Source organism: Peromyscus maniculatus, chromosome 2, assembly GCF_049852395.1.
Source record: "Peromyscus maniculatus bairdii isolate BWxNUB_F1_BW_parent chromosome 2, HU_Pman_BW_mat_3.1, whole genome shotgun sequence".
Lineage (NCBI taxonomy): Eukaryota > Metazoa > Chordata > Mammalia > Rodentia > Cricetidae > Peromyscus > Peromyscus maniculatus.
The window spans coordinates 86,129,085-86,153,742 of NC_134853.1; the positions used below are offsets into that span (position 1 = coordinate 86,129,085).

Below are 24,658 nucleotides of genomic sequence, written 5' to 3' on the forward strand. Positions count from 1 at the left end.
TCTTTCCAGAACAACTCACAGTCTTGACTTCAGAAGAACTTGACAGAATACTTTTGAACCAAGTGTCCAAATTAAGAGATGTTCATGAGCTTTATGAGCTTCAGATTGACCGGTACACACAGAATTTATACTGAATTTTCTATAGCAACCAAAGTTCTGTGGGTGGTAGAAATAAATATAAGACAAAGTGTCTACTCTTTTAGGACTTAGCAACAGAACTAGGGAGAAAATGGAATAATTCCTTCAGTATTTAGGGAACAAAGAAAAACAAGAGTGCAGATGATTTGTTTTCTGGGTACAGGAGTCAACTGCTTATGGCTTTGAAAAACAAAGGAAGGGTCCAAAGAATGGCAGAGTATGGGTTATTGGAAAGGATGCAATTTATGTTGAGAAGTAAGTAGTCAGGAGTATATGAGACCAAGCGTGGAGAAAGATATACCTCCAAGTAGTTCTGACTGCTAAGCTATCTTATTTATCTGTCACATAATTACTCATACGATAGACATTCAGAAAGGAGAGGGGAACTGTCAAAGGTGGTTGAGAAATTACTGTGTGAAAATATGAGTGCCTCTCTAAACTCAGGCTGATTTTAAGACTTACAAAACAATGACTTATACATACATATGGGAGTAATCTATAGTTGATATAAAGTTACCTATGGTTTTCTTTCACTATGACATGTGCTTGAGCTATTGGTTGAGACCCTAAAGTAAAAATTAAGGACAATGTGGGAAGAAGGAGGTTATTTCATTGTGTGGTTAAGAGATCCATAGGGGAGGATTACCTGTCACATAAGCTCATGGTGCTCAGAGGATTGGGGATGCTTCTGTGATTTGGGAACAGTTAACCACATCTTCAGTGTTATAGAAGACACATCTAAGCACTTTCTGGCTTAGTAACTTTTGGCAGTAAGAGGCCTAATCTCAAAAACAGACAAACAAACAAACCAAACAAACAAATAAAACACACACACACACACACACACACACACACACACACACACACACAATCACAAGCGAAGTTCATGGTCCTTGAGGAAATTGAAACTGATAAAAGGCATTTGAGGTTGACGTCTGGCTTCTGCAACAATAACAACAACAACAACAACAACACACACACACATCAGAGGGAATCAAGCAAGGACTAGAGATCTGTACTAAAGCTTGAGTACATTGTCTGGCCCATTATAGACACTCAGTCAACAAGACACGTCATTCTGTTGCACTTTGGGATCATAACATAGAATCTGTGCTAACAGTTCCTTTTGCTTAAGCCAGAACTTGACCTCTTTCTGTAATCCATTCCCAAATTCAGTGGCAACTTGGACCTGGATTAGAGAAGCTGTAGAAATCACTGGTGTATGAGAAAGTAAGTCTTGTGAAGATCAATTTGCTAGAAGTAGAAAGATGTGCTCTAGAGAGGGTAGAAATGGAGAGAAGTAATGATGTTAGCAATACAAAATATTCTCCTGCATGCAGACAACTGGCTGGTTTATGTCTTCTTTGAGGGCAGAGTTTGGGGAAATTAGTTGAGGCTGCAGTTTGAGAGATTAGGTTAGACATGGGGAGTCAAGATTGGATAACTGTGCTTTTATAATTTCAGGAGGGACAATTTAATCTACAAAGACCATAAAAAACACAGATAGATGATTATCATTGAAAAGATTTATTATGTGTTTACCTAATATGTATCAGTAAACCACATGAATGCTTGTTAACTCTTGTGGCCAGAAGAGGGAGTCGAACCCTTTGCAACTCAAGTTATAGGTAGTTGTGAGCTTCCATGTAGGTGCTGGGAATCACACCCAAATCCCCTAGAAGTGCAGCAAATGCTCTTAATGGCAGCATCATCTCTCCAGCCCCCTAGACTCTTCTATTCATGGGAAGTGAGTGATAATAAAGGGACTGGAACATATTGTCAGAGGCTGATAACTTGGGCTTCTTTACTCAAAGCTGAGAAAGCCAACGTTAAGTTGGGCAGGATTAGCACACATCAATCCCAGGGAAATGGGTCTGGTGTTGTCTTCATGTCTCCAAAGGAACAAGTGCTGTTGTAGTTTATAGATGACAAAATTGATGACAAGAATGTGCACATCAGCACTTGGAGATTTTAACCTTTAAGGAACAGCATGAGATAAACTAAGGGTTATTTTTTGACATCTCTCCACAGGCCAGAGACTATTGTGAGATAAAGGAGTTCATCCTTGAATATTTTCCCTGGTCACAGCTGGAGAATACACAATACATGGTTTCTGTTTTAGACAGTATCATCTTTATCTGGATAGCTTTATGTGGTTGGAGAGACACTTCTGGTGAAAGTGTGATTAGTAGCTCATGGAATGTGTTTATCTTTTTGACTTAGGTACATACATGGAAAGTCCTTGACTTGGATAGACAACAATAATTCCATTTTTTCAAATGCAGATGAAATTTGTTTCCACATCATTTTGGCAACTCTAAGGTATTACAGCAAAATTTTCTTCTGGCTTACAGGGAAACGAATTTTATTGTGCTCAGTCAGTCAAGCATGGGGCTGTTAACACAGGCTTCTAAAATGGTCTACAAATTCCTCGCCCTTTGTCCCTCCCAGCATCCATAAATTCCTTCTTGGAATGTGTCAGGAAGAACCAGGAGCCAGGAAACAGCCTTAAGTGTGGATTTGTTTTCCAAGGATATCTGACCCCCTCACTTGAGTGAGTCCAGCACACTCTGGGTGAAAAAACACAGAGAAAACTGACAAGCTGAAGATCCTTTTGAACCCTGAGGGCCTGAATTTCAGCACTGGCTAGTCATTATCTATTTGAGATAGAGTGCCAGTGCCTTAATTGGTACCTAGGAACATGTCAGTGGGACTGCCAATTGTCCCAGAAACTTGTCACTTAATTCATTTAAAAATTTTTGTTTTTTTTCTTTCAATAGAGATTAGTTAAATGATGTCATAATAGGCCTTGGAATAGCCTTGGAATAGTAGAGAATTTCAGAGACCAGTGATGGAAAGCTCTGTGTTGCTATTAATGAAGTCACAGGTCAGTCAAGGAAGCAGACATGAAAACAGATTTTTCCTGAAAGGAATTATAAATGCTAAAATGGACAAATGTCATAAAAGAGACTATATGATGTTTGAGAACATCTGCTCTTGGGGAAGTTAAATATCATTATAGCTTGACTTTGTTCTTCCTATTATTATGAGTCATGGGAGTTGCAAGTTGTCTTGAGATAAAACATGACTGGGTGATAGCAATTCCACATAATTCCACTTAGTAGCTATGGCAGGGGATATAAGACAATGCTTGTCTGGGCCTCTATGTTAGCATCTGTAAAATGACAACACAAATACCAACTGCAGGTGAGAAGAAATGAGATAATTTATGCAAAACACTTCTTAGCTCTGAATTAAAAGAAAGTAGGCTTTATATCTAGTGGGCATTGTTTGTGTCTTGTTTGGAGAAGGAGTTTAGCAAAAGGCTGCTCTCCGACTGAAAATAAATTCTTAAGGTACTGTTGAGAAGTCCTTCCTTCTCCAAACACCAATTCATATTTTTCTTAAGCCCGCTGTTTATTTATCTTTCCCCATCTTCCTATTTTTTTTAAAAGAATTATTTAGTTTTGCATGCGTGTCTGTATGCATGCATGTGTGCATATGGGGTGGGCAGAGGCCAACTTTTGGGAGCCAGTTATCATCTTCCACCCTGTTAGAGGCAAGGTTTTTCTTGCATCTCTGCTGCACTGAGCATACTGGGCTAACTGGTCCATGAACTTCCAAGTGATTCTGTCTCTGTCTCTCATCCTGCTGAAGGAGCGCTGGGATTACATACTGTTGCTATTTCATCTGGTTATTTACATAGTTCTAGGGATCTGAACTCAGGTAACCAGGCTTATATTGTTAACACCTTTACTTACTGAATCATCTCTCTAGTTCCCACTGTGACTTCCTCTATGGAAATGTACAATCCTCAGGGTTTCAGTTAGCCTAGTACCTGGGACATTCTGAAATCCTTAGGAGAAGGAAAAGACTGTGGCTCCAGACCCGGGATTCCCTTAGCCTTAGTCTAATTCAGTAGCAGGAACAAGGGAGTGAATGAGTTGGGTGGAGCTCTTTTCTGGGAGGTCAGAACTTTGGCCAAGGCTTCTCTGAGGCCCAGAGCTGCTGCTGGGATGGTTGTCCATGATACCGGGCCAGCGATTTCTTCAGAACAGACTGTCTGTGGTTTAGTCTTTCAAAACTGTTCTCTTAATGGAAAACACTTGTCCTAGCTTCACAGTGCTTTCCATACACAGACAGAAATCAGATTATAGAATCAGAATCTTGAGCAGGGATTACAACCAATAGTAAAGGATCACTGAGTCTAAAAGTGGCACATTAGTGGTACCCATGCATTTGATGCACATGCAGATGTTGTTGACAAATGATGAGATACTTGTGGGAAGTCCCACTGTAGGATTATACGGCATTTATTACCCTAAGCAACCATACACAGTTTCCATAGCATATACTTATTTATGAGAATCCTTATGTTGAAATAGATTAGTAATACTACATTGTGTATTTGGAATTTGCTAAGATAGCAGGTCTTTGGTGTTATTAGCATATATAAACAAAGCAGCTATATGAGTAGATACGTTGTTTATTACCTTTATATTGTGTAAACCATTTCTATCTATGTGTCTATCAATAATCACATTATACATCAGTGCTTTTCAACTCTACCTTAGTAAAACTGGGAAAAAAAACATAAAATAGGCTAAGGAAATTTCTCTTTACAACAGAGGGAGACCACTACAGGAGCCCACAGCCAATCAAAATGCATACTTGTAGCGCCCAGTCCTGATGGATGTATCTACAAAACATTCCCACACATAAGGTTCAGGGAACACTGCAGAAGCGGAGGGAGGGCAGAAAGATTGTGCGAGCCAGAGGATAGGGGAACTTTCTGTGAGATTGTGTCTCCTAGTAATGTCTGAAGCTATACCCATAAAGTCTCACCAACATGACTAACCAAAAAGCAGCTGAATGAAGATGATACCAATGAACACGAGAAAGTGGACGGGGAAAGCCCAGGAGGCCTCAACCCTACACAAAGAGCTTTAAGTAACTGTGGAATGCTGGGAACCAGAGAGGTGGTCCTCTCCAGGGAAGAATGCACCAATGGGTTATCCAGTGCCAAAAGGCCAACCCTGAAAACATACATGTAAGTAATATTATATGGACCAAACAAGTTATCGGTAGGAATATCTGTGTGTGTACATATTCATAGATGTATGCAATAACAAAGAAAACAAAAGCCATGAATTTGAAGAGTAGCAGGGAGGGGGATATGGCAAGACTTGGAGGGAGAAAGGGGGAGAGAGAAACACTATAATTATATTATAGTCTCAAAACTAAAATAAAAATAATAAAAACAAGGAAGTGCATATGAAAAGTTTCCATTAATGCTTAGCCTGAGTCCATTGTAATGATCTCCAGAGACAACTATCAGGGAAAAACTGGGAGGGCTACTGTGCTAAGAACTTTCTAGAATTTCTGATTCTGTATATCTTTATCCCATCCACCCATCCATCCTTATCAAATACCTACCATGTGCCAAGCCCCTAGTTAAGCATGAGTGATACCACAGTAGCCAAAACAAATGTGTTCTCTATAATAAAAAAGTTTAAAATCTCCCTCTGTACAGTCACTACTATAACTTCTTCTCAGCCTATTCATGGTTGTTTTAAATGGTCATGATACTCTCAAGTATCACTAAAAACCGGGAACATGTTGTGTGGTTCTAAGTCAATAGAAAAAAACAGGTATGTTGAGATTCTCTCCAGTGATAACTGCTTCTCACTCATTGTGGGCTTCACAGTGTGCGGGACACTGGGCAAGAGGGACTGAGTAAGGAGCTGTGCCCTGGTCTCAGACATCATCATGGAATTTAGGAGAATATGCATGAATAAGGGCAGGGACAGTACCAGCCTCAATGAAAGGGTTAAGGAAGGGAGTGGTATTCTTGGTTAAGGAGCTCATGGAGGGCATACTGGAGGAGGAAAGGCCTAGATGAACCGAATACTCACTGAGGAGGCCTTGGAAGACCAAGAAGTATACCAATGGTGATAATAGAAGGACACAAGATTGTTATGTTTTAGCTATTGGCTGTACTTTTCCAGAATTTGAGCTAAGCATTTTGAATATACAATTTCAAATTCTTTCCAAATCACAAGGTGAAAATTTTGTCTTCATTTTGCAGATGAAGAAACTGAAGTATAGTTTTATGTCACATGCGTGTACTGGGATGACACTGAGGAGTGAGGGTATGAACCCAAGTCCCTCAGAGTCCATCATCTCTCTTTGGCTTTTGCATTGGAGGCCAAAGAAGGGCGTTAGCATTTAAGAGCAGGTGCTGCTCTGTCCATCTGACCTTCCAATGGCAGGCTGAAGGTGAGCCTGTCAGTCCCCTGGGACCAGAACCCGATGTGCTGCTGCGGAGTGAAGCAAGCTGATGGGCACCTTTGAGTTGCTACTGAATCTAACATATTTTTGGATGGGATTCCTGGTGCTTGAAGACTTCTAGAAAGCCCACTTGCCCTACTGTTGAGTGGATAGACTTCATCTGTCCTACAACTGAGACTAAAATAACCTCTGTTATTAGAAGTTAGTTATCTCCTATCCTCTCATCTGAACCGAATAATACTATTGTTTAAAAAGGTGCTGAGAGACTTTGATGTCTTTAGAAATGTGTAGATTCTGTTTCATTTTTATGGTAGGCTGATTTAGTTATGATTTGTCCACATAGAGTTAGATTATATAGGGGTTTTGGTTCCACAAAGACAAGGACTGTTATATGAGGTGTCTAGCCCTGTATACCTAGCACCAAAGACTGCACCTAGAATACAGTGAACCCCAGTTTTAGAACGCTCTTGGTCGTAATGATCTGCGAACTGTTGCTAATTTGGCAATAGTTCTGTCTAACCAAATTTAGCATTCCACTTTAGACCCAAGCAAAATGGCCAATATTAAATACAAAGGTACCCAGATATTATATTGATTTTTCCTTTCATAAGGTATTTGGATGAATCACTGGTGGTATTTTGTGGCTCCCTTCCTCCCATTCCTTGAAAAGAAGTTTCATTACCAACCAAATTAAATGCCCAAATTTTTAATCCATAAAATATTTCCATCTAGACACCATAATGAGATTCATATTTGTGGTTTAGTATACCTAAGAACAGCTCTGATGAAAAATGACTAGGTCTATTGATACATTCAGACCACAAGCTACCTTGCTATGGTCTGGTTTCAATTTTTGAAATAAAATTTCTGCAGAGCAGTAGTGTTCTCTCTTCTGCTTCTTGCCTAGACATAAAAGAAAATAAAAAGTAGGTCTGACCAAATGGCAATACTATAGATTCCTATAAAATTCTGGAAAAATCTTTTCAAAAATAAATTTGAATTCATTTATCCTGGAACAATAGCTCCTCTATTTTCTATTTCTACCAGAATTTTATAAAATGCAGTTGGCTATCTTTCACAGGTCTCAAATACTTGAGCCAAGGGTGAAAAATTAAAGATATTTATTCAGGAGGCACAGGTTATAGATAGAGTGCAACACAGGAGCAGGGCAGTGTGAACACATGCGCTAATTATTTGGCATTGGGGCACTAGAGTGTTCAGAAACCTTTTCTGAAATAATCGTCCTGGTATTTGAATGAATGGAATTCTGCTGGACTGAAGTTTGCTGTCAGATGGAGCCAGAGAGAAACACTGACAATTACCAAACCCAGGAGGCATCAAGATAAACCAGCCTTGATGCACTTTGATAGCAGTGGACTCCTGAAATAAAAATAGGTCTCTAAGATTGGTAGCAAGAACCAGACACTATGGAAAACTAAGTCCACTCCAGTAATTAATTAGTGTGGTTCCAAAAAAGGCATGCAGACATGCAGTGTCTACTTTTCCTCTCTCAAACCGGGATCACCTAAAAGCTAAAATAATAACCAGCCTCCCTGATTGAAAACATCTGTCCTTCCTGTGCCCTAGATGGGTTATTTCACTGGCTCCTCCCTAAGATCCCTGATACAGCTTCCTTTCTTTTTCACTCCTCAAGGATGAGAAAACTGAGGTCATATAACTAGAAAGGGGTACAGCAGAGTTTAATTCAGGTGAAATGACTCACCAGTCACAGACAACATTCTTAACCCCCAGTTTTCCTGCAGCAATCTAGAAATGCCAAAGGATGGTTTGCATGACGAAGTTCAAAGGACTAACTTCAAAAGAACCCAGGGTTTGCACCTCCTTCCCCCCAAATATTAACAGTAAAAAGTCTTCATGAGGCTGCACGAGAGCCAGAAAAATAGAGATAAGTCTGAGCTCAGACTTGGGCTTAGTTAGTGCAGGAGCTTATTTCCTAACATGTAATCTGTGGCATGCTGGGAGGTATTAATGTGGAGCAAAAAGTATTTCCTAGTTAATCATGTTTGGAAAGGCTATTTTTAAAACCAATGTCATTTTAAGGCAAACAAATTACGCATCTTTCTTTACTTCAGGATTTTCCAGGGTCTTTTATGAGTTTGTGGAAACCTCCAAGAAGATCGTTTACAGCGTGTTTCCCAAACATACTTGATTCTTTTGTGTTTGAAGTACGTCACAGGATTGGGTTTGATGGCACACAAGGGAGGCAAGCACTGGTACAGAGCAAACCTAGACCTTCTCCCCTTTCAGTCTCTCATATGTTAGTTAGAAATGATGCTATACCTGGCCAGTAGCTGTCTATCATCAAAGGTGAAGCCCCAGGAAGATCTTAAGCAACTGAACCCAAAGTGGAAAAAAAATCAGTATTATTTATTTGGTGCTTGGCCATTTACAAATGTCTTTTCATCATGATTCAAGCTTAGGCAATCTGGGAACACTCTTTATATTTTCCTGCTATCAGATGCACAGGCTTGAGACTGTTGAGCAAGTCATCAGTTCAGTGCTACTTGAATCAGAATGAAGGGTACTGTCTCATGAGGCCAAAGTTTAGGTTCTTTTTCTTCTACCAGGTGGTTTTTTGAAACAAGATTTATTGTTTGGTTTACGGAATTAACATTTATGTAATATATATTGGAGGAACACTCAGTTTCATTAATGTGGATGCATTTGTTGGGGTCATAGAGAGGGAGAATGGAGTTGGGAAAATGGAGTGCACATGGTAGTTTCATTTACCATTTTGGACTTGAGGAGAGGGCACAAAGCCAAGTGAACTAAAATGTCTAAATCTCCAGCAGATTTCTAGAGCTGCTGGGAACAGCCTGCCCTCCTTCAGTTGGCCCAGAGAGAAGATTAATGAATGAGAGGATGATAAAGTGGGAAGCACCAGACAGAGGAGCTTAAAAATCAAGAGGTCCTGAAAAATTGGGCTTTGCACTATGTATTGCCAAGAAATCAATCAGATTGTAAGAGTATTTCAGAAACTCTGACACTTAAAACTTTCTTTTCTGGACTAGGTTGTGGTGGTGCATGCCTTTAACTCCAGCTCCCAGCACTTGGGAGGCAGAGGCAGGAGGATCTCTGGGAATTTGAGGCCAGTTTGGTCTATCAAGTGAGTTCTAGGACAGTCAGGGCTGTTACACAGAGAAATCTTGTATCCAAAAAACCCAAAACAAATCAAACAACCAAACCAACCAACTAAACAAGCAAACAACAACCACCACCACAAAATTCTTTTCTGAAGGTAAGAAATATTAGATTAGGTTTGTTAAGGACACAATCCTGAATCACCTAGGAAGAAAGACTCAATGAGGGATTGTCTAGATGGGGTTGTGGGTTTGTTTGTTTGATTGATTATGTTAATTGAGGCAGAATGATCTGCCCATCATGGGTGGTACCATTCCCTAGCCAAGGTATCCTGGATTGTAGAAGAGCAGAGAAAGTGATCTGAATACATACATGCATACTTTAACTCAATTCCCTTCTTTTGACCTTGAATGTAATGTAATGCTTCAAGTGATGATGCTTTGATTTTCCTAAAATGATGGATCCAGAATTGTGAACAAAATCAATCCCTTCTCCCTTAAGTTGCTTTACACAGAAACAGGAAACAAAAATAAGCAGCATTTCATGTCTAAACAAGCAAATGTACAAGTAAGAAAAGGGAATTAAGTTCCTTCTGGGCAGAATCATTTTTTTCAGCATATGGTGTGGGGGAGGGGGGATATTTAACCTGAGGAAGCAGGATTAGGAGAGACCATAGGGAGAAGGAAAGGGAGAGGAAGAAGTGATTGGTGATGTTGTTCTGTATGCTGTGAATATGTGTTGCTCTGATTAGTTGATAAATAAAGCTGTTTGGCCAATGGCAGAACAAGGTTAGGCGGGACATTCTAACTAGAGAGGGAGGAAGGAGAAAGGAGGGCAGAAGAGCTGCTGCCAGCCGCTGCCATGAGAAGCAAGATGTAAAGGTACTGGTAAGCCCCGAGCCACGTGGCAAAGTATAGATTTAAAGAAATGGGTTAATTCAAGATGTAAGAGCTAGCTAGCAAGAAGCCTGAGCCATTAGGCCATACAGTTCCTAAATAATGTAAGCCTCTATGTGTTCATTTGGGTCTGAGCGGCTGTGGTACCGAGGGGACATGGGAGCTGGGCAGGACCAGAAAAACTTCAGCTATAAAGGAGGGGAGAGAGAAAGCGAGAGGGTAAAGAAGGGAGGGGAAGAGGGAGGGAGGAAGAGAGTAAGAGAGAAAGAGAGGACACAAAATGGATAAAGGGAGGGTAGGTCACAGAAGTGTCTGTCACTCTTCTAAACTTCCATCTAGTATAGAGTTTTGTGTTGTGTCCCTACCTGTGCTGGAAGACTAATCAGACTAACTTTTATTTCTGTCTCATTCTCATTATGTGTGTAATAACATGCAGTTTGTTGGGGTTATAGTGACTGAAAACTGTTCCTAGAAATCCAGCATACTGATTGGAAGGGTCAGTCAACATTTCCTTAAATGAGCAGAGAGTAAATGTGCTGTCAGATCACCTCTTTCTCCTAGGGTTTGAATCGGGACCATATCCTTTGGTTCACAGTTTAAAACTTGGTCCTCAGCTGTGGGACTAATTTGAAGGCTGCAGAGCCTTTTTGGATGCAGGGTCTGGCTGGTGGAAGGAGGCTAGGGAGAAGGACCATTGTGGGTTTATAGCCACTGCCCCTTTCAGTCTAATGTCCTGTGCTCACTGTCCTTTAGGTACGTGAGTGAGGGCTGCATGCTTCTGACACCTCAGACTGAGCCCTGAGCTGCAAGCCTCCCCTGCCATCCTGGAGTATAACTTTGAAACCATGGACCCAAATAAACCTTCTAGCCTATATATGTCATTTCTGTCAAGTACCTTAGTTGCATAGACATAAAAGTAACTAATAGACTCCACAAGTATCCAACTTTACTACTGTAGAGAATATTGTTATAGAAAACAAGCCAAACAAACATGGCTGTGTTTTAATACAACACTATTTACAAAAATAGGCTGCTAATTCACAGTTTGCTGACTCCTGCCAGAATATAGTAATTATCACTGCTGCTGTTTTAAAACCAAATATAGATGGATAGGCAGTAAAACCAACACTTTTTTTTTTAAATTTAACTACCGTAAACCTGTCTTGTGAGCTGGTGAAATAGTTTAATGGATAAAGGCATCTGCCTTCAGTTCTGATGACCTGAGTTCAATCCCTAGGACCCACGTGAAAGAAAGAGAACTGACTCCCTTGTTGTCCTTTGACTTCTACAAAGGCATGTGCCTGTTCCTGTGCACACACTTGCACTTGTCTTGGGCCACACGTTATGTTTAAGCTTTTCTTATTGATCTTATCATTGTTCTGAGAATATAGCGAGCTGAGTATTACTTACTAAGCCTGTTTAGGAGTCAAACTGAGACTTGAGGTAGCTCAAGAACTAGCCTATGAAACAGAGGCAGTTCTTTTGAAGCCCCTCTCGTGGCTCTGATGCGTGAAATTTCAACTCATTGTGCCACACTGTGGAGCTCCTCAAACAGTTTTTTTCAGTTCTTAAAAAAGTGAAAACTTAACATTTGAGCTGCCCAGTAAGCAAAAAGACGAGGGGTGCAAAAGGATTCCTTTATCTTCTGCTTCCCATACCCCCTAGCAGCTGTCTGGTGGTTGTCCATGTGTAAGTCCCAGAGCATTTGACCTCTGCCTTTCTCTTTGAGCTCTGGCTGGCGCTCCCACTTTGTACACTTCTTCTTTGGAGGACGCTGAAGCCAAGGTGAGCTGTTTGCAAGTGGTTATTAGCTCCTGGGTATGTGTTGGCAAGTTCCCTTTGCCCTAGACAGGGTTGCAGAATCTGCTGAGGTTTGGCTGTGCTCACTGGGTACCTTAGCCAGAAAGAGTTGCTAATTGGGATGACACTCTGCATGTCTCTGCCTCTCCAACTAGGTTTCCTGACCCAGGCATGCCTGTTTTGGCTCAAGTGGTTTGTTTGGCTTTTCACTGTCAATTTAGATGTGTGAGGGCAAATTTACAGTTCCCTTAAGAGTATGTGGAGCCTGGTACTCTGGTGTAGAGTTTTCCAGACTATGGTCCAACACATTTTAAGGCAGATGTCATGAGGAGAAGGGTGTCAGGGCTGCCATCAGTTTAGGGATCAATGTTCTTCAAAATGATGCACCAGGGATGCTTCCTAGTCTCTTCCATCCAGGGTAGGAACTGTTGTAAATCTTAATCTATGATCCAGGATGTGGGCACCCCAAAAACACAGAATCTACTGGTGCTTTATTCTTAAGATTTGTAAGTCTCCAGAAAAGTAGATTTCTGTTGTTTCCACACTACCTAGTCCACAAAATGTTGTCATCGAAGACCATATAGAATAGGACACCACTATAGTGAATTATAGGATATTGCCATATTGTTTTTTTTTTACTGTGTTTTCAGCCTTTAGCACTACAGATGAAATGACTATGTGAGCCCTGAATTTCCAGGATGTTGTCAAGTGTTTGCCAAACTCACTGGCCAGAGAATGCTCTTTAAGGGACTCTCATAAGGATCTGTTTCACAGGATACAATTAGAGAACTTCTTACCCAGTGGGGTCTTAGCACCAAGAACCACCTTAAAAACAGGTGTCAACCTCTGTGACCATCTATGTCACATGCCAGTTTCCTTGATAAGCAATATAATACACAATATCATTTAATAACTACCATGATCTTCTAAAACAGGTGTTGTTATATTGTGCCATATATATGTAGTGAAACTTGGGGCAGTTATTTAGTCAAGTTTGCCTAGCAAACACAAGTGTTTTGAACCCAGATCTTTCAGATACCAAAGCCATACTCTTATTTATGATTCATCCCTTCCCACGGGTTGTGATTTTCTTCATGTCCAAAGACAGATATCTTTGTCCTCATATCTTCCCTGAGACTATCCACTCCTCTCACTAGTTGTTGACTGATCCATACTCTGACTCAGTTTCAAATCCCTGGACAGATGTCCTCTGTCCTTGGTACTGGCTTTTGCCAAATCCTAAGTAATGGCAGCAGTTATTTTTGGGACCAGCTTTGAAAGTTAACACAGTCCTTGTCCTGACATGGTTTTCTGTCCCACGACTGGCATGGCTTCCTTCAGGCATAAGGTATGTTACCACCCTGCCTAGGTGTGAGCCCAGAGGATGAACCATGTAAATAATGTCTAACTCTAGTTTTTCTAAGCAAGCCTCATGTGAAATGGGATCTTTGAATCTTGGGAACAAGGACTTTTATCAGGTATTTAAGGTTAACTTCAAGTCATACTGAGTTTCAGGTGAATCAGGTAAGAAACATCTCTTAAGAACTGCCTTGTCAGAAATCTTGGTCTGTTGGATAGCAATGGCAATTTGATGCAGGGGATGGTGGAATATGTCAGGTTGTGCAAAGGAGACAGGGGAGGGACATTTATGTACCTGGAGGAGGTGGCACCTGAACTAACAATTGAAGAGAGAAGATGAATTAGGTGTAAAACATAAAGAATGCCATTCTATGTAAGAGGGAATGACATTCACAAGGAAAAAAAGTATCAGAGCCAGGTGTGCACAGGATGGTGGTGGCTGAGGCACAGAACCTGGGCAGTCAGAGATCTGGATCATGGGAAATCTTGAATGTCAGTTAGGTGGTGTTAATTTTCTTTGTAGAAAATAACTACTTGGGAATATTTGGCATAGATATTCTGACCTCTATAATCCTAAACTGTGACACAGATCAAAGGGGAAAGCTGGTGTGATGGGACCCTGGTAGGAATCTGTTGCACTGGCCCATTTATAAGATGCTGAGAATGATGGCAGGTGGCAGTGAAGTGATTGACTTGTGTTAATTACTTTTTCATTGATTTGATTAAAATCCCCAACAGAAACAACTTAAGGGAGGAAAAGTTCATTTTGGCTCACTGTTTCAGAGAGTTTTAGTTCATCAAGACAGAATATATTTCTGAAGCTATGAGACAGTAAAAGACTAAGCATTCCTCAAGAGACTTTGCCGTCTATTGTGGATGGTGGGTGGGGGTGGTGTAGCACATTTACAGATGGTTACATCATGCTTAGCAGAATTGTGACCCTTTTATAATCTTCATTTAGAATTTAAGCATAACATAAGGAGATGTGGTTGGGTGTCAGTTTAGCGAGGGGTGGACTTCTGATGATTAATCCTGGTTTTCAACTTGACTTGATCTGGAATCAACTCAGAGGCATGTATCAAGGCAGGTATGTGAGGATATTTCCTAGAAAATTTAACTGAAGGGGAAGGATTCTCCCCTAGCATATATGGTGCCTTCCTGTGATGTTCATATATAAGAAGACCCTAGGGAAAAGCTATTTCCTTTTTGCCTGCTTGCATTCTCTTCGAGTTGGTGACTGCATCTACTCTGTTGCCACTACTACCTCTGCTGCTTCCATCTTTCACAGACATGAGGACCCAGATTCTTCAGATTTCCAATATGGACTGAAGACTAGTGGCTCTTTAGGATGCTTCCAGGTCTTTATACCAGATTGGGTCTTCCGGAGCACCCATTCTTGTGGACTGAGTAGCCACAATTTCTCTGACTCTCCAGTATGAAGACAGCTATTGTTGGACTACCTAGACCATATCTTGTAAGCCAATATAATAATACTTTAAAATATATATTCATACTATCAGTTTTGTTTCTCAAGAGAACCCTGACTCACCAGAAGGTGTGGTGGCTGAAGCATGTGACAGAAACTGCTCACATAAAACCAACCGGGAAGCACCAAGACAGAGATAAAGACAGGGAGTGGGATTGGGTAGAGCTTTCAAAGGCATACTATTTCTGCCTGCGAGGCCCCATCTCTTGAAAGTTCTATAGTAGACTATAGAATTGTTAGTATCCTGAATAGTGACAGCAACTCATAATTAAGTATTCAGAGCACAAATCTTGGGCAACATTTCATATTCAAACCATAACAGCAATAGAGAACACAAAATACTGTATATAGTAGAAAGGAAAGAAAAAAAACAGAATTCCACATTTTAGTCTTAATTTATATGCTGCAAGAGCTAGATTGGAGAGAAGGAATTCGGTTAATTTGTCACCTTGAATGTTTTGCCTTTCAATAAAACATATGCAGTGTGATGGCTAATCTTCCTTGTCAATTGACTAAATCTAGAATCAACTAAAATCCAAGCTACTGGGCATTCCTGTGAGGGATTTTCTTGATCAGATTATTTGACACAGGAAGATTCCTCACTTAAATCCGGGCAGTACCTTCTGGTGGCAGCCCATATGAAAGGTCATGGGAGAAGAAAACTTGACTTTTTACCTGCTTGTCCTCACTTTTCCTGACACATTAATCTATCCTGCTGCTAAGGCATTCCTTTAGCAATAGTAGAAACAGCTTCTCTGGAATCCCAACACAGACTGAGGGCCAGTGGTTCTCCAGGAATCTTCCAGGCCTTTAGTACCAGATGGGACTGCTGAGACATCCAGTCTTATGAACTCAACAACTACTGGATGCCTCAGTGTGAGACAGTCATTGTTGGGGTACTCAGATCACATCATGTGAGCCAAAATAACAAATCTCTTTTTGATATTTAATCAGTTCTGTTCTTTTACAGAATTTTGACTAATACATTTGGAGTTATTGTCTTGCAAAATGTTAGCTTGGGGTGATATTTGAAGGAAGTCAGTGCTACTTCAATGATCTGTGATAACTTACCTTACTAATGATGAGAAAAGTTAAGACACAATTCACTTAGTGGTTGACACAATTACTTATTGCCCATTAATAGAAGTGCAGATGGGATGAATGAATTTGTCATCTATAAGAAGATGCAGGGAATGATGACACTGGATTGTTGGAGACTGTAGCAGGCTGACTCAAAAATGACTGCACTGACACTGCCCCTCAAAAGACCCATACTTGTGTATCTGCCTTTCCTTGTGGTACAGCCTAAAGATTTTCCTTTAGTTGAAACCAAATGTTTTCTCCTCTTCCTCCTCCTCCTCCTCCTCCTCCTGTTGTTGTTGCTCTCCTCCTCCTCCTCCTCCTTTTTCTTCCTCCTTCCTCCTTCCTCCTCCTTCTCTTCTCTTCTCTTCTCTTCTCTTCTCTTCTCTTCTCTTCTCTTCTCTTCTCTTCTCTTCTTGGCTTGAGCGAGATAAAGGGCTTTGTTGAAATGCCCCATGAGGGAAGGAATTAAGACAGCATGGGACTGAAACCTTCAGACTAGAAAATTCTGAGGAACAGAGCCCAGCCAATAAACACAGCCTGGAAGCTGACCATACCCCAGTCAAGCTTTAAGATATGACCCAAACCCAGGCCAACAGCAATGACAAATTAACCTAGAAAGCTCAGCTCAGCCCAGCTGTGCTCTGATTCCAGAGCTAAAGAAGCCGTAAGACAATTACTGTTGTTTTAAATGACGATGCTTTGCGATGAGTAAATAACTAATGGAGTTGTTAGTCACTCCACATATGCTATACTGTTTAGAGAACAAGACAGTTCATATTTTTTTTGTAAGAGAATGTGTTCACTGCAGAGTTTTATGTTGTCCCTGGATCCTAAAAGCAAAATCAGAAGACCCAAGATTCTGCCTTGACCCACTGCCACCTGGCATGACATCTTAGGAAAAGCTCGCTCTTCTCCATGTCTCAGTTTCACCATTTTTAAAATAAGATGTTAAAGTAGGTCAGTGATTTGTACAAACATTTTCCTCCTCTTCCTCCTCCTCCTCCTCCTCCTCCTCTACCTCTTCCTCTCCCTTCTTCTTCTTGTGCCAGAGAAGAGTTTTAACAAATATTGTCTCATGTGGGAGTTCCATGCACAAAACAGATAAATGTACTTGAAAGAAGGTTGAATGTGGCCCCTTGCCTCACCTCTCCATCTCTCCATGGCATCACCTGAATCACCTCATGGTCATTGTGTAGCCGAGCTGCAAGCTCCGGGCTTTGGGGATGCCCATCAATTAGCCTCTTCATCTTCGACATTCTGTACATTTTAGCAAAAGTAACCTTCCCGCAAGAGCACTGTCCTGTAACATTTCTGTGTTCCACTACTTCTGTACACTTGTTAGTGACACAGGGTAGGGGAAGCTATTCATGATGCTCCTGCCCACTTCTGGAGCTGTTCTGGCTTCCGGTCCTCTCCAGAAGGCAGACTCCTTCTGTTATGTTAAAGCACCTTCTGTAGTTCACAGCACCAGAGTTCTACTTCCCTAGGTGGCTTTGTTATCAGCTGTACACATTTCTGTTTTTTAAAAATATTATCATTTCATATACTGGTGCTCACATTTGGTCTTTGCAAGGATCTCTGGCCAGCAGATGGTCTAGTGGAACTCTGAGCTGTCTCCCTCTGCACATAGCAGGTTGCTTCTGCAGGTGACATGCAATAGTGGCATAGTGCCTATCTTCCCAAACTCCCCTAACCCTGTGCTTTCATTCAGTGTTCCTCAAGTATCTGTAGCCTTAACATTTTGAATAAAACTAATGCTTTTCCCCACAGTCTTGAGCCTCTTCCATTGTTTAATCTAACAAGTGTTACCTCAACTCTCTTGCACATGTGCTGGGTGATAAAATTTGATTCTTACACTGCATAGTATCCACAGACTTGTCAAAAGGCCTTCATCCATAATTCACTCACCAATTTAAGTGTTGCCTGTCTTACTGAACTACTTCTGTAAAAATGCAAGTATGAGGCTGTAGAGATGGCTTATGCTGCTCTTTCAGAGGAGCTGAGTTCAGTTCTTGGAGTCTAAGTAGGAATGCTCACAACTGCCTACAACTCCAGCTTCAGGGATCTGACACCCTCTTTTGACCTCCAAGGGAAATTGTCCTCTTGTGCATTACCCTTACAGAGACACACATGCATATACATAATTAAAAATAAAATAAATCTTAAAAATATAAATATTTGTCTACCAAATAGCCAGTTGTCTCTAAACTGTTTTTATTAGCTGGAAACTTGGATTGATTCCTTAGAAGCCATACTGCATAGTGAGAGAAACACAGGGAAGGAGCTCTGAATGCCTTTGCTTTCTGTTTTACGCAAGTAACAAAGACCTCGGTTTGCCTTCCTGCAAAGTCTTATATACGTGCTGGGAGTGCATGAAAGTGATGTGCATAGAAGTATTTCATAAATGTATTGCTTCATGAGTATGTTATGTTGTGAAGATCTGTCCTGCTCACAGGGAAACTTGGTAAGTCGTGAAACAGACTTGTGAAAGAGCTTCTCACCACACCTTCAGAAGCCAACCCCTGTTGTGTTAGGAATAGCAGGACACTTCATAGACATTACATTCTGAGTGTCTGATGCCTGCACATAGACTGCGGAGATAACAAGCTCCCTAAGACAGGATGAGCAGAAGCATGGTGCCTGGCATGGCTTGCTTACCCTAATGGTCATTACCAGCTTCTAGAGACTTGGAACTGAGTTTGGGTTGAGGTCCTCCCTGCAATCTGTCTGCATAGTATTGAGTAAGCTACTTAAACTGATTCAGCCCAGCTCCCCACTATTTCAATAAAGGAATGGCAATGATATTGGAAATAATGGGCAGTGGTAAAATGGGGCAGTACTGGTAGACTATATGGCAAAATTTAGTGTGTTGGCTAATTTTGATCATCAACTTGATAGGATTTGAAAACTAGTCTAGAAACAAACCTCTGGGCACATCTGTGAGCCATTTTTTAGACTAGGTTAACTGAAGTGTGAAGATCTATGCTAAGTGAGGGTGGCATCAGTCCACGGACTGGGGTTTCTGCACTTCATACAAAAGAGAAAGCTAGTTGAGCACCAGCTTTGATGACTCTGCTTCCTGAGCATGGATACTGTGTGTCCAGCTGCCTCAAGCCTCTATTACCATGCCTTCCCTTCCATGATGGGCTGTGTCCCTACAAACTGTAAGCCAAAAAGACCTTTCCCCTCCCTAGTTGCTTCCTGACAGGTATTTGTCCCTGTGATGATGAACACAGTAACTAATGCTGCTACTTTCCCAATTGTCCCTCATTCTCCTTCATTGGAGACATGTTGGAACATCCTTAGAGCTTCTAGCAGAAGCCACCTTCCCTCCTCTGCATAAAAGGTGACCTTTGGCTGATTCTGGAGCAAACTATCTACTTGCCAGTCTTATGAAATACCTTTGTCTCTTGGCATTCTGTTCGAGGACGGTTAAAGGACCAGCCAAAGCTATTTGAGTTATAATGGCCACATTTCAGGACCTGAGACTGTCAGGAAATTTCTAACATCTGAGACAGCTTGGAAGGAAATAATATTTTTAAAAATTCCACTCACAAATAGAGTGAAAATACACATGGAAAGGATTTTCCATTCACAACCTATTTTCAGTGTGGGCATTTTGCTTTTGTTTCATAGTGGAGGTCAAAGATGGCAATGAGAGCACTGGACTCTAGGTGGCTCTTAAAGTCTGGGAAGTGTATATGGCAGAGCGGAAGGAAACAGAACAAAGATTATCAGATTTAATGGCACCACTGAACAAAAGTCTGGTCACCAGGGTTAAAATCAGGTCATCAGGTCACTATGTAGTGGTCTATCCTCCACAAGCAGTCTTAGAGTGTGTGCAGAATTTACAGTAGGCAAAGCCACCAGTGTGTTTTGTGTTGGAAAGAAATAGAGTTTGCAGGAGGCTAGTCTCACTACACTAAGGGGTTTTCCTTCTTGGAAAGGGGCCTCCGTCTAATATTTCCCACATGTTGAAGGTGTTCAGGCTGGTCTGGGATGGGATTCAAGGGGATTCCCAACTATCTTCCACAGTTAGAGGTGTTTGAATCATAACCTTTCTCTCTGAGGCTTTGGCAGAATCTGTAGTTTGGAGACTATCTAATCTTACTCCCTCACTGTCCTGAGATTCATTCCTCAGAGGCTAGGCATAGCCCCATTTTTTTTTCTCCCCAGTAGCCCCTTTCAAACCACACAGCCAGCTGAACTACACCTTAGAAGATTCAGGTATGGCTCTGTTCTGTTCTTCCATTTGAAGGTTCCACCTCCACAGCCTGGGAAAGTGTGTGCTGACTTTTCTGACATGCAAGTCACCAGAAATGACATGAATGCTACCTCTCCATCTACCTCCCTCCCCTTCCCCCTCTCTGTCTCTTTGAATATTTCTGTTTCTGGGCAGTGAGTTGCACCACCACCAGCTAACCTTTCCTGTGCACCATGAAAAATGATAGCTGCAGGGCTCCTCTGTGAAATCAAGAGGCACTGATGCCAGCTGGAGTCTTCTGTACTCTTTTGGCCATCCCCCAAAGGACACCATGTAGGGCTCTGCACTTGGTTAGCCAAGCCTGACGTCAGGAGGCAGTGTGGCATAAGAGACAAAACAGTAGGGTTTTACTTAGAGAGCTCGTGTTTGCAGCCAGTTCTGACTCTTTTATGGAAAGACCTGAGCTGAGCCACTCAGCTTCCTTGAGCCTTAATTTCTCCTTCCATTAAATGGAGCTGTTAGTTCATCATTTGCAGTATCAGAAAATTAGGTGAGACACCATAGACTGTCTTCCCCATCATACATGTGTCACGCTGTCAGCCCTGACTGTTAGCTTTTTTGTGTGTGTCTGTGTTTGATTTTTCAGAGAGGAACTGTGTGTTGAGAGCCAACTAAATATTTGTAGCTCAAGTTCTACTTTTCAAACCGAAATAGCCTCAGTATGGAGGAGCCTTTGTGCTTTGTGCATTCTGGGGATGTTTTTCCATCAGAAACTCTGGTTTGTCAGTTCATGGAAATGCAGGAAGAGAATCCAAGAGGTGCTTTTAGTTCATTGTGAAGATCAGAAAGGGTAGGATTCCGGGGGCGGGTGGCAGGGAGTCATTCTGTCAGCTTGAATTCCCTTTCCAAATTCTATTCTGGTTATATGATCAGGCTATTGCTGTATTTATGAGTGGCCACAGTCTGCCTGGAGGAGCATACTTAGTCAAAAAGGAAGTGCTTTCCTTCTGAGGGCTATATATGAAGCTGATACATTGAAAAGGAACACAGCAGAGGCACAATATGCCTCTGAGCAGAGACATGGGCTGAGATTCTGGCCCCATGGCTTAAGTTCTAAGACTCAAACTCTTTGCACTCTGAGTTTCTATGTCTCATAAGTACATCCATGTTTCAGAGATATGCTGCGATCTTTTGGGGCTATGATACCCAAGGAGACATCAAGAGCCCACAGCTTACACACTGGGCTGACTACATGCTGGTGGTGTCTATGGCTGACATTGATTAAAATAACCAGGCTTTCTCACACCTCTAAAATTCCTGTCTACAGTTTCATTTGGGGAACTGTCCTTACTCACACAGCTGGTGGAGTTTAGGACTCCAACCTGAACGAGCACTGCCTGGCTGTGAGATCTGAAGCTGTGTGTCCTGTTGTTTGCAATCTGGTAAAAATGTTTCAGGAGATGAACAATGGGGTGAGGTTTGGACCCTTTAACCCCATGTCAGCCCAAACAGCCTCATGTTTAACTGTCAGAAACTGGAGTTATTCTCCAAATTCTATTAGTAAATACTTCCATTGTTAAACTTGACCAACATTTGTTTAGAACATGGGTATTGAAGGTGTCTGTGAACTGACCATCAGGTAAACAGAATTACCTCTCTCTCAGAGCCAGCCCGTCTATACCAGGTGACTGCCACAGAGCCCTAGGAGAGGTAATTCCTCACCCACATTGTATGAATGACAAAACTGATGGCTGGAAACCTGGTCACCTCTTGAGACAGGGTAAGGAGGGCCTAGGAGCAGGAAGCTAAGTGTTTTGAACAAAGTGGAGGGTGGGTGATCAGAGACCTTGGGAACACCCTTTTCGGTTCTCTCTCCTGGTCATACCATTTGAGCAACCCAGAGAATATTCACACTCTGCACCCCCTTCTTTCCCCAGATGCGGTCACTTTCTTGGAATGCACAAAGCCAAGGCACACTGCCTCTCATGCCCTGCAAAGGGCTTGGCTCATATGGGAAGGAACACTTTCCATCAGTTTATTTAGACTGAACAAACCCCTCCCCAATCCCGATGTGGCTTGTTCTATCTCAGGACAAGGTGCTAGGGTGGGAAGCAGCTTTCATAGGGTTCATAGGGTAAAGCTCTAAAAAGCAAGGAGAAAAGGTCCACAAAAGCATGAAAAAGAGGCATTCATTCTTAAAGAGAGCACCCTGTCTAGCTCGCCTTTTGATGCAAAGCATTTCTGAAGAATCACCAGCCACACAGCACTCCATAGCCAAGCTCTTGAGCCTGTAATGTCTGATCTGAGGACTTTCTGGAGTCAGAGATCCACATTCACATCCAGACCTAGGCTGCCACCTTGTCTTCTAATGGTGCCAACACAACCTCTTATAAAATACCTGCCAGGCACTCTCAGATTGGGCAAGATAAAAAGACAAAGACTGGGGGTGGGGGTAAGCAGAAACACTCCAGAATTGGGTAAGTGATGCTTTTCACTTCCAGCATGAAGGCAGCTTTGGGCCATGACAGAGCTTGCCCAGTTACTCATCCACTCTTTTTGTACCTCATTTGCTCCTCATTATAAGGGCAGCTGTTGTCCCCAATTTAGAGTAGTGGAAACTAAGGTCCACAGAGGTTACATATTTTCCTGTCTCTTTAGTATTGTGGCGGCACTAGTGGGAATGCCCAAGTCACCTCTGGGGACAAAACCAGACCTCTGAAGCCCCCTGCAGCACAGATGGCATCAAAGAATCTCCGTGTTTTTTTCAAAGTTTGCCAGGGGAGGTGTCTTCCCATATTTAGGAAAGATGTTACCAGAGGCTTCCCCCTATGAAGTTTAAAGAAAGACCCTGATTTGGGAGCAATATGGGATTTGGATAGCCCTGAACTTCTAAACATGCAAAGGCCCCACCTGAGGTTGGTGAACCAGGAGCTTTTCACCAGAGATTGGCACCCTGCTCCATAAGCTTGCCCACCAGTCTCATCTGGCAGCCTGTGGGTTGTTCATCTGTGCCCAGAACTCATCTTCTCACTTTGGTTCATTGGTGCCTAGAACTCATCTCCTCACTTTGGTATCCTAACGCTTACCTTTACACAGAGTGGGCATTGTGAAGACCAAAATGGGGTGGGGGTGGGGGTGATGGAAAGCTGTCAAGTGCTGAGACTGTTAGGATACACAATTGTGTTCTTCCTACTACAATCCTTTATCATTCCACCCCGTGACTGTGAGAGAACGCCTCGTTCAAACACCACTTTTCTAACATTCAACAGGGGAAAAATCCACAGGTGTGAATCAGCTAGGTAAAGGGTTAAGAGAAAAACTCTTATTTTTTCCTCTAAAGAAAAGCAGAGAGAAAAACTTTACCAGAAGTTCCTCTGAGTGGTGACTATTGACAGATCAGCACCAAATACAAGCGAGAAGGACGGCAAGCCGGGATAACCAGGGCACGTAGACTGCACCCAGAGAAACACTCTTTTACCGGGAGTGGAAATAAAAGAGAAGTTTTATAGTTACAAACCCACAACTTACTGAGTACCAGGAATGCCAAAGGCACATCAGAAAGACCCTGGATGATGGGATCAACAGACTCACCTTTTCCAGGTCGGGGAAATCTAGGTCGCTGGGCACATAGGCTCCCTGAAGAAGTACCTGGGCTGAGCCGCGGCGACTTCCCACGGGGCGCAGCGCCTCCCCAAGCCCGGTCTTTGTGCCCACCAGAGGCTGGGGTGTATGTCTGCGCGGGAGAGGCGTGTGACAGTAGGCAGGCTGTGGCCAGAGCAGCCAGCTTTGGCTGGCTTATATAGGGAGCTCCTTCCTCTGTAATGGGACGCCTCGCCTCCAGACATCCTTTCCCATTTTTTTTTCTTTTTTTTTTTTTTCAGTTTGCGAGTTAAAGGAACAGCCCTCTCAGAGGAGCAGGGTTAGCTCATGAAAGACGCACTCACTCCAGGCACCCAGCCAGCTAACGGACCATTTGCATACAATTTACAGTGAACAACAAAAAGAGTAGGGATTCCAGTTCCCTCCGCCCCCGCAGAGTAGCTGTTAGCAAAGTGTGATTTTTGCTTTGCTCCACACTCAAGTATTCTAATTGTGAAACAGAAGCCTCTGGAGCTGAGCAAGAGGGAACGGGATCCTGGCTCTGCTCCTGGACTCTAGCAAGCTGGAAACCCGACCTGGGTTCCCTTGGGCTCTGGACAGCAGCTGCCGGGTGGCACCTCAGAAAAAGCCCAAGGGCTGAACCCAGTTCCTGGAAAGAGGAGACAGAGGGCTGCACAAGTCCAGGGCAGCTCAGGTTTC

The 24,658-nt window shown here is 42.3% G+C and overlaps 1 protein-coding gene across 2 annotated transcripts in view; it reads right to left on the reverse strand.

Annotated features, from left to right (window-relative positions):
- Positions 1 to 24,132, reverse strand: part of Tnc (tenascin C) — a 90,437-nt gene extending 66,305 nt beyond the window's left edge. For both annotated transcript variants that reach the window (XM_015998228.3, XM_006979566.4), the window contains exon 1: positions 23,951 to 24,132. The gene's annotated coding sequence lies outside the window, so the exon portion shown is untranslated. The remainder of the gene's footprint in view (positions 1 to 23,950) is intronic.
- Positions 24,133 to 24,658: the final 526 nt, after the last annotated feature.